At 38.9% G+C, this 15,076-nt stretch overlaps 1 long non-coding RNA gene across 1 annotated transcript; it reads left to right on the forward strand.

The window, feature by feature from the left end:
* The first annotated feature begins 8,631 nt into the window (after window positions 1-8,631).
* LOC126818306 (uncharacterized) lies at window positions 8,632-12,279 on the forward strand. Its single transcript, XR_007679191.1, has 3 exons — window positions 8,632-8,824; window positions 10,871-10,930; window positions 12,055-12,279. It is a non-coding gene; the product is annotated as an uncharacterized LOC126818306 (long non-coding RNA).
* Window positions 12,280-15,076: the final 2,797 nt, after the last annotated feature.

Raw genomic sequence — 15,076 nt, forward strand, 5'->3', positions numbered from 1 at the left:
TAGCCTAGATACATCAAAAGCTTCAGGTCCAGATGAAACAAGTTCAAAATTCTTAAAATATATCGTTAATGAACTTAGTAATTCCTTATGCCAACTTTTTCGTTTTTCACTAGGTACACACACTGATATTTAACCCCCTCAAGACAGAAATTTTGACCTTCACAACTAAACGCAGTATTGTAAAACCACCCCTTCTAATGAACTCAACAGGAATAAAGGAAGTAACTGAACATAAACACCTCGGACTTATCTTTCAAAGCAATTGTAAATGGAACAGCCACATTGATAGCATAATTAGCAAAGTATCAACATTAGTAAACAGTCTTCGCTCCTTGAAATGTCGTCTAAATAGAAAATCGCTACACACCCAATATTCTTCCTTCATTCTGCCACACTTTGATTATGCCGATGTTATCTTGGACGGATGCACTGACTTCTTATGTAATAATTTTGAATACCTTCAGTTTGACGCACTACGCACTATTTGCGGGGCAGTTAAGGGTACTAGCCATGCTTCCCTCTACGCAGAAACTGGTTTTATTCCACTCAAAAAAAGACGAAATCGACATAAATTAAAACTACTTTACAAAATCATCAATAACCTAACCCCTCCTTATCTTAAGAATCTCATAAATCTAACACCTGCAAACAAATTAAAAGAAACTCGCTGTCGTACTGAAATTTTTGCTAAATCATTTATCCCATCCAGTATAAGGGAGTGGAATAAACTCAGTACCCCTGCGAGGAATTCTAGATCTCTGAAAATTTTCTCCGATCATCTATCGAAATCTGATATCAAAGTTCCTTCGTTTTATTATAACGGTCAGCGGAAACCTCAAATAATCCATTGTAAATTACGACTTCGATGCTCTGACCTGCAGGGTCACAAATTCCTACGACATATTGCCGACAGTCCCGCGTGCCTCTGCGGTCATATATTTGAAGATCCCGATCATTACCTCCTGGTTGGGGGATCACGTGGCTAAGTGGGTAAGACGCTAGCTCGCTAGCTTGGAGGTCGGGTGTTCGATCCCTGCATTGGCCGAGAAAGTTCATCCAGATTTTCCGGCGTGGTTCTCCCTTGTCAGTGATGCAGGACGGAGGGGCTGACAAGGAAAGCTGTCTAGTCGTTCGGATTGGACGAAAAACCGAGGTCCCGTGTACACATTGGCGTGCACGTAAAAAATCCCTTGGCAGTTGGAATTCGATATAAGAGTAGGCCGTAGTGCCGCTGTCCGGGCAAAATTTCCCTCATAGCACACTGTATGGCGTATGCCCGTCTTCATTAGCCCAGGTTAGGAGCAGAACAGTAGGACGTTAAACCCCATTTCATTTCATTTCATTTCATTACCTCCTGCGATGCTCCTTACATTCAATTGCACGAACAGAAACCATAGACAAATTACAACACGATTTTAAAAATATAAACTGTCTTTTATTCGGCTCCACAGTCTACAGTCTTGATGTTAATTCTAATATTTTCAATCAGGTCCATAAATTTATAGATATATCAAACAGATGCTAATCTCATCTCGATCAAATAATGTTTTATTTTCTCTTTTATGTATGTATAGTCTCTCTAATGCTGATTATTATTAAAAGATTCTTACTGTACTTGCATATGTATAAATATTAACTACTATATATACTGTACATTTTCACCCATTTTATTACATCTATATAATATGTATGTGTTTGCCATTTTAACTATGTATATACACCCTTTTTGTATTAATAATATATATGTATATACAAATTATTTAGGGAGAGGGGTCTTACATAGGCTAAGCCTGTTCCTCAATCCCATTCAGTAAACCTGAATAAAAATATGGTTTAAAAAAAAGTGCCTGTGGTTGACGGTTAATAGACTTGAAGGACATTCCAGCAGATGTAAATTATCTGCCCTCGTTGCACCTCTGACTATATCCTTTTCAACATCTTCACAGACAATTAGTCAATGTTCGAAGAGACCGATTTTAAGACTCCGTATATATCCTGTTTAGGTCAGTGTCCATATTTAATTTAAGGCGGGGGTATGGTTTATGTTGTCGGTGCTTGCTGTTGCAACATCGTAGTCAACCATGATTGATGAACCTTTTACATGGAAGATCATTATTATATAAGCCATCTATACTAATATTTGTGAAGTTTGTCTGTTTGTCTGTCTGTTCGGGGTTGGCGGCTACACTAGGTCTTCCCCGAGTCTGAAATTTGGGGTATAGGGGTAGCTCGGACCGGGGAGTAACATAGGCCAGGTGGCGTTAGTCTACCACTTCCGGTTTCGGGGTTATGACCCCCGAGCGAAGCCGGGCATTCTTCTAGTCATTAATATAAATTGAGTTAAACTGATTTACATTCCATCGTTTCCGTTTTTACGCTGATTCAAATCAGTTATGTTCGGCGAAATAAGCCAGAAGTCTCAATCGAATGGCAATCTCTAGCGTATGGTTATTCCAGTCTACACCCATAGTACTTATTGCACATGCTCTGACATGACTTGTGGAATATGTCTAGCCTCGTTCTGCGAGTCCCGTGTGACAAATGTTGCTGAAACACATTATGTATACCTGTGTATACCAATAGTAAAATGTTTATTTTGTCTTAAATATTGGATATCAGAAGCCCATCTTTTCCCGGTAAGATCACAGCATCAATGTTGATTTAAACTGACAAATAATTCGTGTTTTCAATATCGAAGGCTTTGGATGATACTGAGTTAGAGACTGTGCTACTTTAAAATGAAATGACATGAAATGAAATGGGGTTTAACGTCCTACTGTTTTGGTCCTAAACTGGGCTAATGAAGACGGCTGTGCTACTTTAAGAAAAACGCGTTCTGCCTATGACGTCAGCATACTAATACACGTAACCTAATGTAACAATCATAGGTTTTAATAATAAAAGATTTTCATAGGATTTTTTGCCGAGCGCCCTGCCAATCGATCAATGATAAGCTCTGCTTAATTACCGAGACTAATTAACGTCTTCGATATACTACTTGAGATTTCAATTATTTTTGGTATTATTCTTATACAGAGTTGGTTCTGATAAGCTGCGTGCACCACGTCTTGAACACAACTATTGAAAATTACCCGTGATGTTTATGCAGTTGTTTATTATATGTTTTATGGTTCTACAAACAGTCGCCACATTTTTACCAGGCACTGATATAAAATATACCCTCCTGCACCAAGATAAAACAGGATCAACACCATCCAATACATTAACAGTTGATGATGTGCTTTCATGTACTATTATGTGTGAAGATGATCCACTCTGTGTAATTTTCTCTTTTCATGCCGGTAGACAACAATGTTATATTTATCACCGACTAATAACAGATTCAGAACTTCAACCTGATGCTGGGATGAGAATGTTCAAAATAGAAAATATTGGTAAGTTAGCATTAAAATGATTAAAAAAGATATTATTAAATGTTACTTTTTGGGACATTGCTGCTTAGCGACCACTATGCTTGAATTTGTATTAATTTACGCGTATCAGTTCTGTTTGTCCTATAAAATAGCAACAAGTCCAAGCAAACAAGATTCATTTTATCAATAAGATTTTAATCAGGCGCAACGTTAAACACGATTTTGAAAATTGCAACAGTTTAAACTTCGGTGCTACCAGTATTCTGGAATAATATTCATTGTTAACCTCTCCACAAGGTCACTTACATGTACTCTAACCAAATTCAGATATGATAGCCTATTAATTTCTAAACTGGAGTTTTAGCAATGTCGGGATTAAACAGAGATTGAATGAGTTTGTTACTTTGAACACCACTCAGAGCTAATTATTAAAAGTAATTTTGTGTATATCCTATAATTGATCTGGAATTAAGTGTCTCGTCACACCATACACTGGAATCATTAGTCTGTGTTTCGTCTACATGTGCGCTACTGTCAGATAGTCTATCGTCAACAATGGCATTGTTTGTTGTTTATTACAAATTTAACGTCCAATACTTAGTACACTGCATTCTTTAAATTACATCAACTGGATAATATTAAACAGTTCCTATTTACCGATAATCTGAAGCCACTCGTTCAATCCCTAGTCATGTCTAAACTTAGTCTCTATCATCCAGAAAAATATGGACCGGTTGTCAACATTTGAGAAAAATTGGCTAGATAATCCGGTCTTTCACATTATCATAAACAATGTCTAAGGGAGGTAACTCCTCTTAAAACAAGATGTTTACGCCCATGAAATTAATATAAGAATGTCATTTCAAAAAATCCATTTGATTGCATGCGAGTTCAATATCTAACACACTTAAATTTTTATTGTAAAATTTCTCTCTTCATGGGCCATATCTATGCTTTTAAAATTAATCCTAATTCGTCGTCACGATTCATGTTTGTTTATATTAATGCAAGAATTATGGGATTTATTGTGGGAAGGGGCGCAACTCTTACTTGACTTCGCTAAAGAGACTGGATAATCAACCACATTAAAAACCAAACTCCCGGTTACGCATGGGCAATGGACTTTACGTCAAATATTGACAACCTTCCCAGACCCTCCGTATGTTTAAGACTAGGAGGTTCTGGGTGACCGAGACTAGTCTAAACTCGACTACCACAACGCCGTCCTTTCCGGCGTTGCAGACTGCCACCTACCAGACTGCCACCTACCAAAGCTTCAACATCTTCAGAATGCTGCAGCACGGTTGATCAAAGGCACCAGGAAAGGGAATCATATAACTCCAGTATTGCACGAGCTTCACTGGCTTCTAGTTATATTACCAGGGCCGTAACTAGCTCAGAGCAACGAAGGGGGCGGGAAGTGTTCTCGGGGGTGCTGTAATATTGACGGACAATGTATATCTATTTTTTGTATGGTCGAAAATCTTTTCACAGCAGGGGCGAAACTTTTTGCAAAGACACCCCCCCCCCCCGACCCCTAGTTACGGGCCTGATTAATCAAAATCATTATCTATAGTTAGTCTAAACAGACAATGTTAACGATCGAACTCAGTTTCACCACTCTCCATAAGTAAGACTAAAAGTTATCTTGTCCCAAAACATCTACCAATGAAATTGCTTAGCTCTGTTTAGCTGTAGAGGAAAATGTTAACCATTGAACTCAGTAAAGACATTATCCTAATAAACACCTACACTAAGTTTGAACATTCTAGCTCATTTAGAAGGAGAGTCCCAAGTGTGACAGATAGACAGCCAGACGGACCGACCGACGGAGAGACGGGAGAATAGACGGACCTATTTTAATAGTCCCGTGGCGAGGTTCAATAAAATTATTGATATATAAAGGAGTAGTTCGGCGCCGACAAACCGTCTGGGTTGTTAAATATATTCCCAAATATACGCCTTGATAACCGAGTTAGTTTATTTAGGCCTTTGGTGGGGGGGGGCGAATGGTTAGCGCGTTTGTGCTGTATGATAAGGTTTGTCATTGGGTCATCTCACGAGGTTTCGATTCCCCGGTTGTACGTGGCAAGGAGTAGGGTCGCCTGTCTACCATCGTGGGGTTTCTCCGGGTCCCCCGATTTCCTCCCAATCGCAATCGAATTGTTGAAATAAAAAAATGAAATTGAACCATATGTTAATCCCAAAATGACTTCGTTTGTGTCGAGTGAACGTTATCCCCCCCCCTCTCTCCCTCTCTCTCTCTCTCTCTCTCTCTCTTCTGTATGAGTATGATCGAACGCTTAAATATGTTTTTCAGGTTACAACATAGCCTACCAGAAGCCGACTTATAAGAGTTCTATGAATGGAAGATTTGAAAGTAGTTTGGCTGTTGATGGTGACACCATGTCTACATGTTTCATAACAAGAGAGGGTGATTTCAGTCCATACTTAATGGTGGATTTATCCGATATATATCATGTATTATATGTCACCTTACATAATACCCTCGATTCAGATAATTACCGTGAGTAAAACATTATATTATTTACAACTAAACTGGTTTAAAGTAGCTAAGTCTCTAACTCAATATCATCCAAAATCTACAACATTGAAAACACGATTTATTTGTCAAATTAAATCAACTTTCATGTTGTGATCTTACCGGAAAAAGATGGGCTTTTGATATCCAATATTTAAGATAAAATAAACATTTTACCATTGGTACACGAATCATGTACCATAATGCGCTTCAGCCCCAGTTGTATCAAGAGACTCGAGGGAAGAGGCTAGACACATTGCACCAAATCAAACGGCGCATGTAGACTGGAATAACCAGACGCTAGAAATTTGCACTCGCTTGAGACTGCTGGCTTATTTCGCCGAACATAATTGATTTGAAATTGGAGTAAAACGGAAACCATTGAATGTAAATCAGTTTATATACATTCATATTACAGTATTATATGCGTTGCGACCCACTTTTGTCAATTTCTAGGTCCCAAATGTTAGCGATTTAGCTCCTTTAAAACAGAATTAAAATCAAAAGTAAATAAAAGAGATATTGGTTTTTAAACAAACCTATAAAAAAATCACCCGGCCTGTAAATTGCTAGGGGGGATGGGTGGCCGAATGGTTAGCACGTGTGTGCTGTATCATACGACCTGTCATTGAGTCAACTGGCGTGGTTTCGAATCCCCGGTTGTACGTGACAAGGAGTAGGGTCGCCTGTCCAACCTCGTGGGTTTTCTCCGGGTCCTCCGGTTTCCTCCCACTGCTAAAGACCCCTACGCACAAGAGAATTATTGAAATAAAATTAAACCATATGTTAGTCCCGAAATGACATAGTTTGTGTCGAGTGGACGTTAAACCCCATTTCTCTCTCTGTAAATTGCTATAAGGAATACCCTTGTTTTCCGAGGGTTAGCTCTCATATTCTCTGCTAGGTCCTTGCTTTAAGAATCAGATAAGTATTACAGGATCGCTGGTAATTCTGTTTTTCATCATGTGCTAACAATATTGTTTGTGCTTTAAAGAAATAAATCGTATAATCTAGTCATCACGCGGATATCACCAAGATATAGCATAGAATGGACGGATTCAGTTCGAGCTGAACACAAGGCTATAGGAACAAACGAACGAACAGGACATTGACACACTTACTTGTTTGCTACATAAGAACGACTTTCTCATTAGCATCTCTTGTCTGCGATAACACCTCGGTGAAAGCGGACGTTAAATAAAGCAATTTCACACACATTAGTATCCTCGTATTGTTTACAAGTCGACCTAATGTCTTTTTGCTGTATACCATTATGAGGATATCTACCGAAACGTTGTGCTTATATACTACGCCAGTTTATGTGATATCATTTAAACTCTACATTTATTATTTACTAAAAGAATGCCCGGATTCGCTCGGGGGTCATAACCCCGAAACCGGAAGTGGTAGACTAACGCCACCTGGCCTATGTTACTCCCCGGTCCGAGCTACCCCTATACCCCAAATTTCAGACTCGGGGCAGACCTAGTGCAGCCGCCAACCCCGAACAGACAGACAAACGACAGACACAAATATTAGTATAGATTTGTTCTGACGTGTTGGTATGGATACCACAAGTAAACAATGCATTGTTAATGTTTATAATGTTACAGTTGACTTATTTCATTCAAATCGTTCTTAACGAAGTCAACAACATAGCTTCGTTAACTTTTAATTAGATTAACTATTCAAAAGAGTGTGTTTGTAGAATGATCACGCCTGAATGACAAATAATTATAATTGTCCCGCAAGAATCTGTGATTTTTATAATGATGATTTTATCCACGGATATTTAATTATTTTAATTATTTTAATTATTTTATGACACAGAGGAGAGAGAGAGAGAGAGAGAGAGAGAGAGAGAGAGAGAGAGCGAAAGAGAGTTTTAACGTCCACCCAACACAAACTAGGTCATTTCGGGACTAACACATGGTTCGGGCGACCCTACTCCTTGTCACGCACAAACACGTCAGTTGACTCAATGACAGACCTTATGATACAGCGCACACGTGCTAACCATTCGGCCATCCAGCCCCCCAACGTTTAACGAAGATATGGGAGAGAGAGAGAGAGAGAGAGAGAGAGAGAGAGAGAGTACAACCTAGGTCATTTTGGGACTAACATGGCTCAATATTATTTCAATAGTTCAATTGCGCGTAAAATGGGAGAGAACGGGTGCCCATGAAGTAATCCCATGAAAGTCGAACAGGCGACCCTGATCCTTGTCTCATACAAGCTGGAAATCAAAACTACGCCACTCTGGACTCAATACCACCAGACCTTATAATCTCTATAGGGGATCACGTGGCTAAGTGGGTAAGACGCTGGCTCGTTAGCCTGGAAGTCGGGTGTTCAATCCCTGCATTGGCCGGGAAAGTTCATCCGGATTTTCCGGCTTGGTTTTCCCTTGTCAGTGATGCAGGACGGAGGGCCTGACAAGGGCAGCTGTCTAGTCGTTCGGATGGGACGAAAAACCGAGGTCCCGTATATACATTGGTGTGCACGTAAAAGAACCCTTGGCAGTTGGAATTCGATATAAGAGTAGGCCGTAGCGCCACTTCCCGGGCAAAATTTCCCACATAGCACACTGTATGGCGTATGCCCGTCTTCCTTAGCCCAGTTTAGGAGCAGAACAGTAGGACGTTAACCTCCATTACATTCATAATCTCTATAATATTTTTTTTAGCTGAACGTTTACATGATGTGAACATCGAACTGTACAACTATAACCCTTTGATGTATACTGGAGTAGATACTCCTAACTGTTGTGGCTTCATACCTGGACTTCTACCAACCGGACCAACCCTAATCGAATGTCAACATGGGGTTATGGGGCGATTTGTTAAAATTTTTATTGAGAAATCAGAGTTTATGACTTTATGTGAAGTTGAGATAACCGGTCATAAAGGTGGGTAACATTATTTTTATAGATATATTCAACATCATTGAAACAAGCAAAATAGCCATGAAATTATTTTTTAATTCCAGCTACAAAATCATTTTGGTTTGGCCTGTTAGAAGGGAAATAATGAGAAAATAATGCTTCACAAAAAAGCGCTTAAAACATATATGAATGCTCAATCGCTCAATGGACAAAATCAATTTGGTTTTGCCCGTTTGAAATGAAATGGGGTTTAACGTCCTACTGTTCTGCTCCTATACTGGGCTAATGAAGACGGGCATACGCCATACAGTGTGCTATGAGGGAAATTTTGCCCGGGCAGCGGCACTACGACCTACTCTTATATCGAATTTCAACTGCCAGGGGATCTTTTACGTACATTCCAATGTATACACGGGACCTCGGTTTTTCGTCTCATCCGAATGACTAGACAGCTGTCCTTGTCAAGCCCTCCGTTCTGCACCACTGACAAGGGGGAGGGAAAATAAAGAAGTAATAATGATCCACAAAAAAGTGTTTAAAACGACATGAATGATCAGTCACTTAATGGATAAGTTATGTGGTTTGTATGTCACTAAAAACAAACCACAAGATGTGACACTATTGACCCGTTTTGGGCGGCAGTGTGTCACGTCGTCGAACAATTATTATGATACTATGCGGTGTCCTTCGTCACTTTGGGGATCACGGTGGCTAAGTAGGTAAGACGCTGGCTCGCTAGCATGGAGGTCGGGTGTTCGATCCCTGCATTGTCCGAGAAAGTTCATCCAGATTTTCCGTCGGTGGTGTAGGACGGAGTACCTGACAAGGAGCGTTGTTTAGTCATTCGCATGGGACGAAAACCCGAGGTCCCGTGTATACATTGACGTGCACGTAAAAGATCCTTGTCAGTGGTATAGGTAGGAGGACCTGACAAGGACAGCTGTCTAGTCGTTCGGATGGGACGAGAAACCGAGGTCCCGTGTACACATTGGCATGCACGTAAAAGATCCCTTTACAGTTGGAATTCGATATAAGAGTAGGCCTAGGCCGTAGTGCCGCTGTTCGGTCAAAATTTACCTCATAGCACACTCTATGGCGTATGCCCGACTTCATTAGCCCAGTTCGGAGCAGAACAGTAGGACGTTAAACCCGATTTTATTTCATTTCATTTCCCTTCGTCACTTTGGACTTCTCTACGGACTTCACGTTGTTTGGACTTTACTATTTTACTTATCTGACAGGCAAAACTCGGAAAACATGTGCCGGCCTCGGTTTTTCTTTTTCTCGGGTTATTTTCTTCAGTCTTTCTTTCCACAGCATAACCTCAGTCTCGTGCTTTATACTACACATAATCCCCGATACGCATGAATGCTCTGTCTCCAGCAATTACACATGGATTGAATAACCTATCGCCCCCAATAGTGTTATACATGTTTATCACCCAATAATACATCCTACAGTAGATATCGCTTGTGTGATAAATTTCATAATCTACTGCTTTACATGAATTTGATTGGTCAGTTAAAAAAGTACTACCTTTTTGTAGTTTCAAAGAACAGTTCATTTTTTATTAAAAGAAACTCCTTTTTTTTTAAAAAAAAAAATGAATTATTTTTATTTAATTGAATAAAGGACTTTGCAATGGTTGAATTGCTGTCAAAAAATGATGTATCACTACGCCGTAATGTAATCAGGTTCAGTAAAAGTGGAGTCTATAGCAAAGAATTATATTTATTTATTTGTGCACGTAAGAAAGGATTGGGTGATAAATAAAATCTCCTACTCGTATTTCTTGATGTCAAAAAATATCGACACTCGTTGATAAAGTCAAAAACAATCGGCAGAGCCTCGTTTTTTGTTACTTTATCAACTTGTGTTGATATTTTTTGATATCAAAAAAGACTTGTAGGAGTTTCTCTATTTGATATAATTTAACTACAATATCAATAAACATTTTCTCTTATTTATAAATATATTTATAAACACTTGCTCTTATTTATTATCCGACTGTTTTTGTTCATACACCGTGTACAATTTCCACTTCAAAATAACGATTATTTTATCTTTTAGTGGACAACTTATCTGGTCAGCAGAACACGTATAATGTGAACGGATGTAAGAGACTTCCAAGTAAGTTAGGAAATTATGTCACCGGTTTTTATCCATTTAATATTATAATTATAGGGTCGATTCGTATCATTTTCTGTTTTATCACAACTGTAAATACCCCCTTGGTTTCAAAACTATTTCTCACATCTGTGAACACAGACAGGCCCTGTTTGTGAAACATGGGATAATTTTGGTTTTCTGTCTAGAGCATTTACAGTTATGGAGACGTTCTGACGAAGGTGGTATTGCTAGACAAGAATGGAAGTACATCATTTAACGAGAAATTTACAGTAATTTGTATTTGATTAATAAAGTGTGTCACGTGAGGAGTTGTGCCTAGACAACTGCCAATCAACACGTACCCTGCTTGGACTTCCAACTACCTCATGTACCCTTTCAAGTTTTACACCGAACCGCGGTTTGTCGTCTCAACCGAACGTATAGACATAGTTTTCTACAATCACCTTTATGAGAAATATCGAAAATCAGAAATTCACGAGCTGCAACCCTAATTTGCAAATTTTGTTTAAATTGATAGACATTGCAACAGACTATCCTTTAGGTTCAATGCTTATTGTCCATACCCATCTTATCTGTTATACATAAACATAAGACTAGGCTCGGCAAACAGCTTTTGTTAAAGTAGCCTTTAAATTCGACCCATTTTCGTCTACTAAAAGGGTGGGTTGGGTGGCCGAATGGTTAGCGCGTGCGCGCTGTGTCATAAGGTCTGTCACTGAGTCATCTGGCGTGGTTTTGATTCCCCGGTTTTATCCGGGTCCCCCGGTTTCCTCCCAATGCTAAAGACCCGAGTCAACCGGCGTGGTTTTGATTCCCCGGTTGTACGTGCCAAGGAGTAGGATCGCCGACCCAGTCCCATGGGTTTTCTCCGGGTCCCCCGGTTTCCCCCAACGGCTAAAGACCCCTACGCGCAAGCAAATTATTGAAATAAAATTGAACCATGTGTTAGTCCCGAATTGACCTAGTTTGTCTCGAGTGGACGTTAAACCGCATCTCTCTCTCTCTCTCTCTCTCTCTCTACCTCTCTCTCTCTCTCTCTACCTCTCTCTCTCTCTCTCTCTCTCTCTCTCTCGTCTAGTAAAGGTTTCATAGATTATGCAATATATCAATATCTATAATTTCAGATGGACCGAATATTGCCTTGCGTAAACCTACTCTACAAAGTTCAACTTTAGAAAATCCAAATGGGTTGTGGTCATCATCACTGGCTGTCGATGGTAATAGAAATGGCGATTCACACGAGTTAAGCTGCAGCCATACTGGCGGTAACGATGATAACCCATGGTTACAAGTTGATCTTGAACATATATATAACATTACTAGTGTTACCATAGTGAATCGTAGAGATCATCGAGAATGTAAGTTCATCATAATAGTTCTGTGTCCTCAAACCGTTATCAAATTACTGTGGCTAAGTGGGTAAGACGCTGGCTCGTTAGCCTGGAGGTCGGGTGTTCGATCCCTACATTGGCCGAGAAATTTCATCCAGATTTTCCGGCGTGGTTCCCCCTTGTCAGTGATGCAGAACGGAGGGCCTGACAAGGACAGCTGTCTAGTCTTTCGGATGGGACGAAAAATCGAGGTGTGCACGTAAAAGATCCCTTGGCCTCACCATGCAACATCTATATATTCATCCTAAGTTTACTAAATGTCATTGTGCTTGATAACGATAAGAGAGACAGAGAGAGAGAGAGAGAGACATAGAGAGAGAGAGAGAGAAAGAGAGAGAGAGAGAGTAGAGAGAGAGAGAGAGAGAGAGAGAGGGGGAGAGTAGAGAGAAATGGGGTTTAACGTCCACTCGACACAAACCAGGTCATTTCGGGACTAACATATGGTTTAATTTTATTTCAATAATTCGCTTGCGCGTAGGGGTCTTTAGCAGTGGGAGGAAACCGGAGGACCCGGAGAAAACCCACGAGGTTGAACAGGCGACCCTACGCACGATAACGATAAGAAGATACTTGTCGAAACTTTGTGCTTTTAGAATAAACCAGTGATTTTTTCCCATAAAAATTGTGTTCTGTTAATTTGTTATGTCTACTATGTATTTCACAGATATTTATAACAGAATGGTTGATACAAGTATAATGGTTTATAAGTCTGATCCAACTACTCCAACAACCACGCCTATCATCTGTAAATTCATACCGGGAATATTCGGTATGACTTCTCGGACATTTGAATGTGATGACGTCACTATAGGACGTTACGTCAGAGTAACTAAAGATAACATATATTTAGATGTTTGTGAATTGGAAGTGACAGGAAACTTGATGTAGATAAATACATTTAGTTATAGTAATTGCACTGTATTAAACCCTATCTTATAGTAATTGAACTGTATTATAACCACACCTTATAGTAATTGTATTGTATTATAACCCTACCTTATAGTAATTGTATTGTATTAAAATCTCACCTTATAGTAATTGTACTGTATTCACACCTTACCTTATAGTAATTGCACTGTATTAAAACCCCGCCTTATAGTAATTGCACTGTATTAAAACCTTACCTTATAGTAATTGTACTGTATTAAAACCTTACCTTATAGTAATTGCACTGTATTAAAACTTTACCTTATAGTAATTGCACTGTATTAAAACCTTACCTTATAGTAATTGCACTGTATTAAAACCTTACCTTATAGTAATTGCACTGTATTAAAACCTTACCTTATAGTAATTGCACTGTATTAAAACCTTACCTTATAGTAATTATATTGTATTATAGTCATTGTATTGTATTAAACCTTACCTTATAGTAATTGTATTGTATTAAACCCTACCTTATAGTAATTGTATTGTATTATGACCCCACCATATAGTAATTATACTCCATTATAAACCCATCTTTTAGTAATTGTATTGTATTAAACCCTACCTTATAGAAATTGTATTGTATTAAAACATTTCCTTACAGTAATTGTATTGTAATAAAACCCTACCTTATAGTAATTGTATGGTATTATAACCCCACCTTATAGTAATTGCATTGTATTATAACCCCACCGTATAGTAATTGTATTGTATTAAAAACTTACCTTATAGTAATTGTATTGTATTAAACTCCGCCTTATTGTAATTGTATTGTATTAAAATCCCACCTTATAGTAATTGTATTGTATTAAAAACTTACCTTATAGTAATTGTATTGTATTAAACTCCGCCTTATTGTAATTGTATTGTATTAAAATCCCACCTTATAGTAATTGTATGGTATTAAAATCCCACCTTATAGTAATTGTATGGTATTATAACCCCACCTTATAGTAATTGTATTGTATTAAACTCCGCCTTATTGTATTTGTATTGTATTAAAATCCCACCTTATAGTAATTGTATGGTATTAAAATCCCACCTTATAGTAATTGTATGGTATTATAACCCCACCTTATAGTAATTGTATTGTATTAAACCCTACCTTATAGAAATTATACTGCATTATAAACCCACCTTATAGTAATTGTACTGTTGGCTAGTCTGATAACATTACACTGCATTATATATTTCCTACACGTTTCTACCTCCAGTTCCTATGATTCCTTCCTGGATTTTTATTTTCAGGTGGGCCTATTCTTAATTTAACATATATTAATCCCTCTTGAATCCTTTATCCGCTGTTGTTACTATACTATGTGTTATTATAATTAAATCTGAGTATAATTACTTTAGTTTGTGTACTGAGATGAATTTATTTATTTCTTCGAGTTTTAACCATATTAGGGAGCCAAGGTGGGTAAGACGCTGGTTCGCTAACCTGGAGGTCGGGTGTTCAATCCCTGTATTGGCCAAAACATTTATCGGGATTTTCCGACGTGGTTTCCCCTTGTCAGTGGTGCAGGACGAAGGGCCTAACAAGGAGAGTCGTCTAGTCGTTCTGATGGTACGAAAAACCGAGGTCCAGTATACACATTGGCGTGCACGTAAAAGAGCCCTGGACAGTTATAAGAGTAGGCCACAGTGCGATGTTTAGGTGCGGCAAGGAACACAAAAGGTTGGAGACCACTGGCTTGGTTACAACGACCGATGTAAACAGCTGGGCAAGAAGGCGGATGGTATGTTGTAAGAAATGCTCCCGAGACCCGAGTGCCGATTCACAAAAACGCCTACGAATGTCCGTGTTGTTGGAAGAAGACGGATTCAG

This window comes from Patella vulgata, chromosome 4 (genome assembly GCF_932274485.2).
Source record: "Patella vulgata chromosome 4, xgPatVulg1.2, whole genome shotgun sequence".
Taxonomy (NCBI): Eukaryota; Metazoa; Mollusca; class Gastropoda; family Patellidae; genus Patella; species Patella vulgata.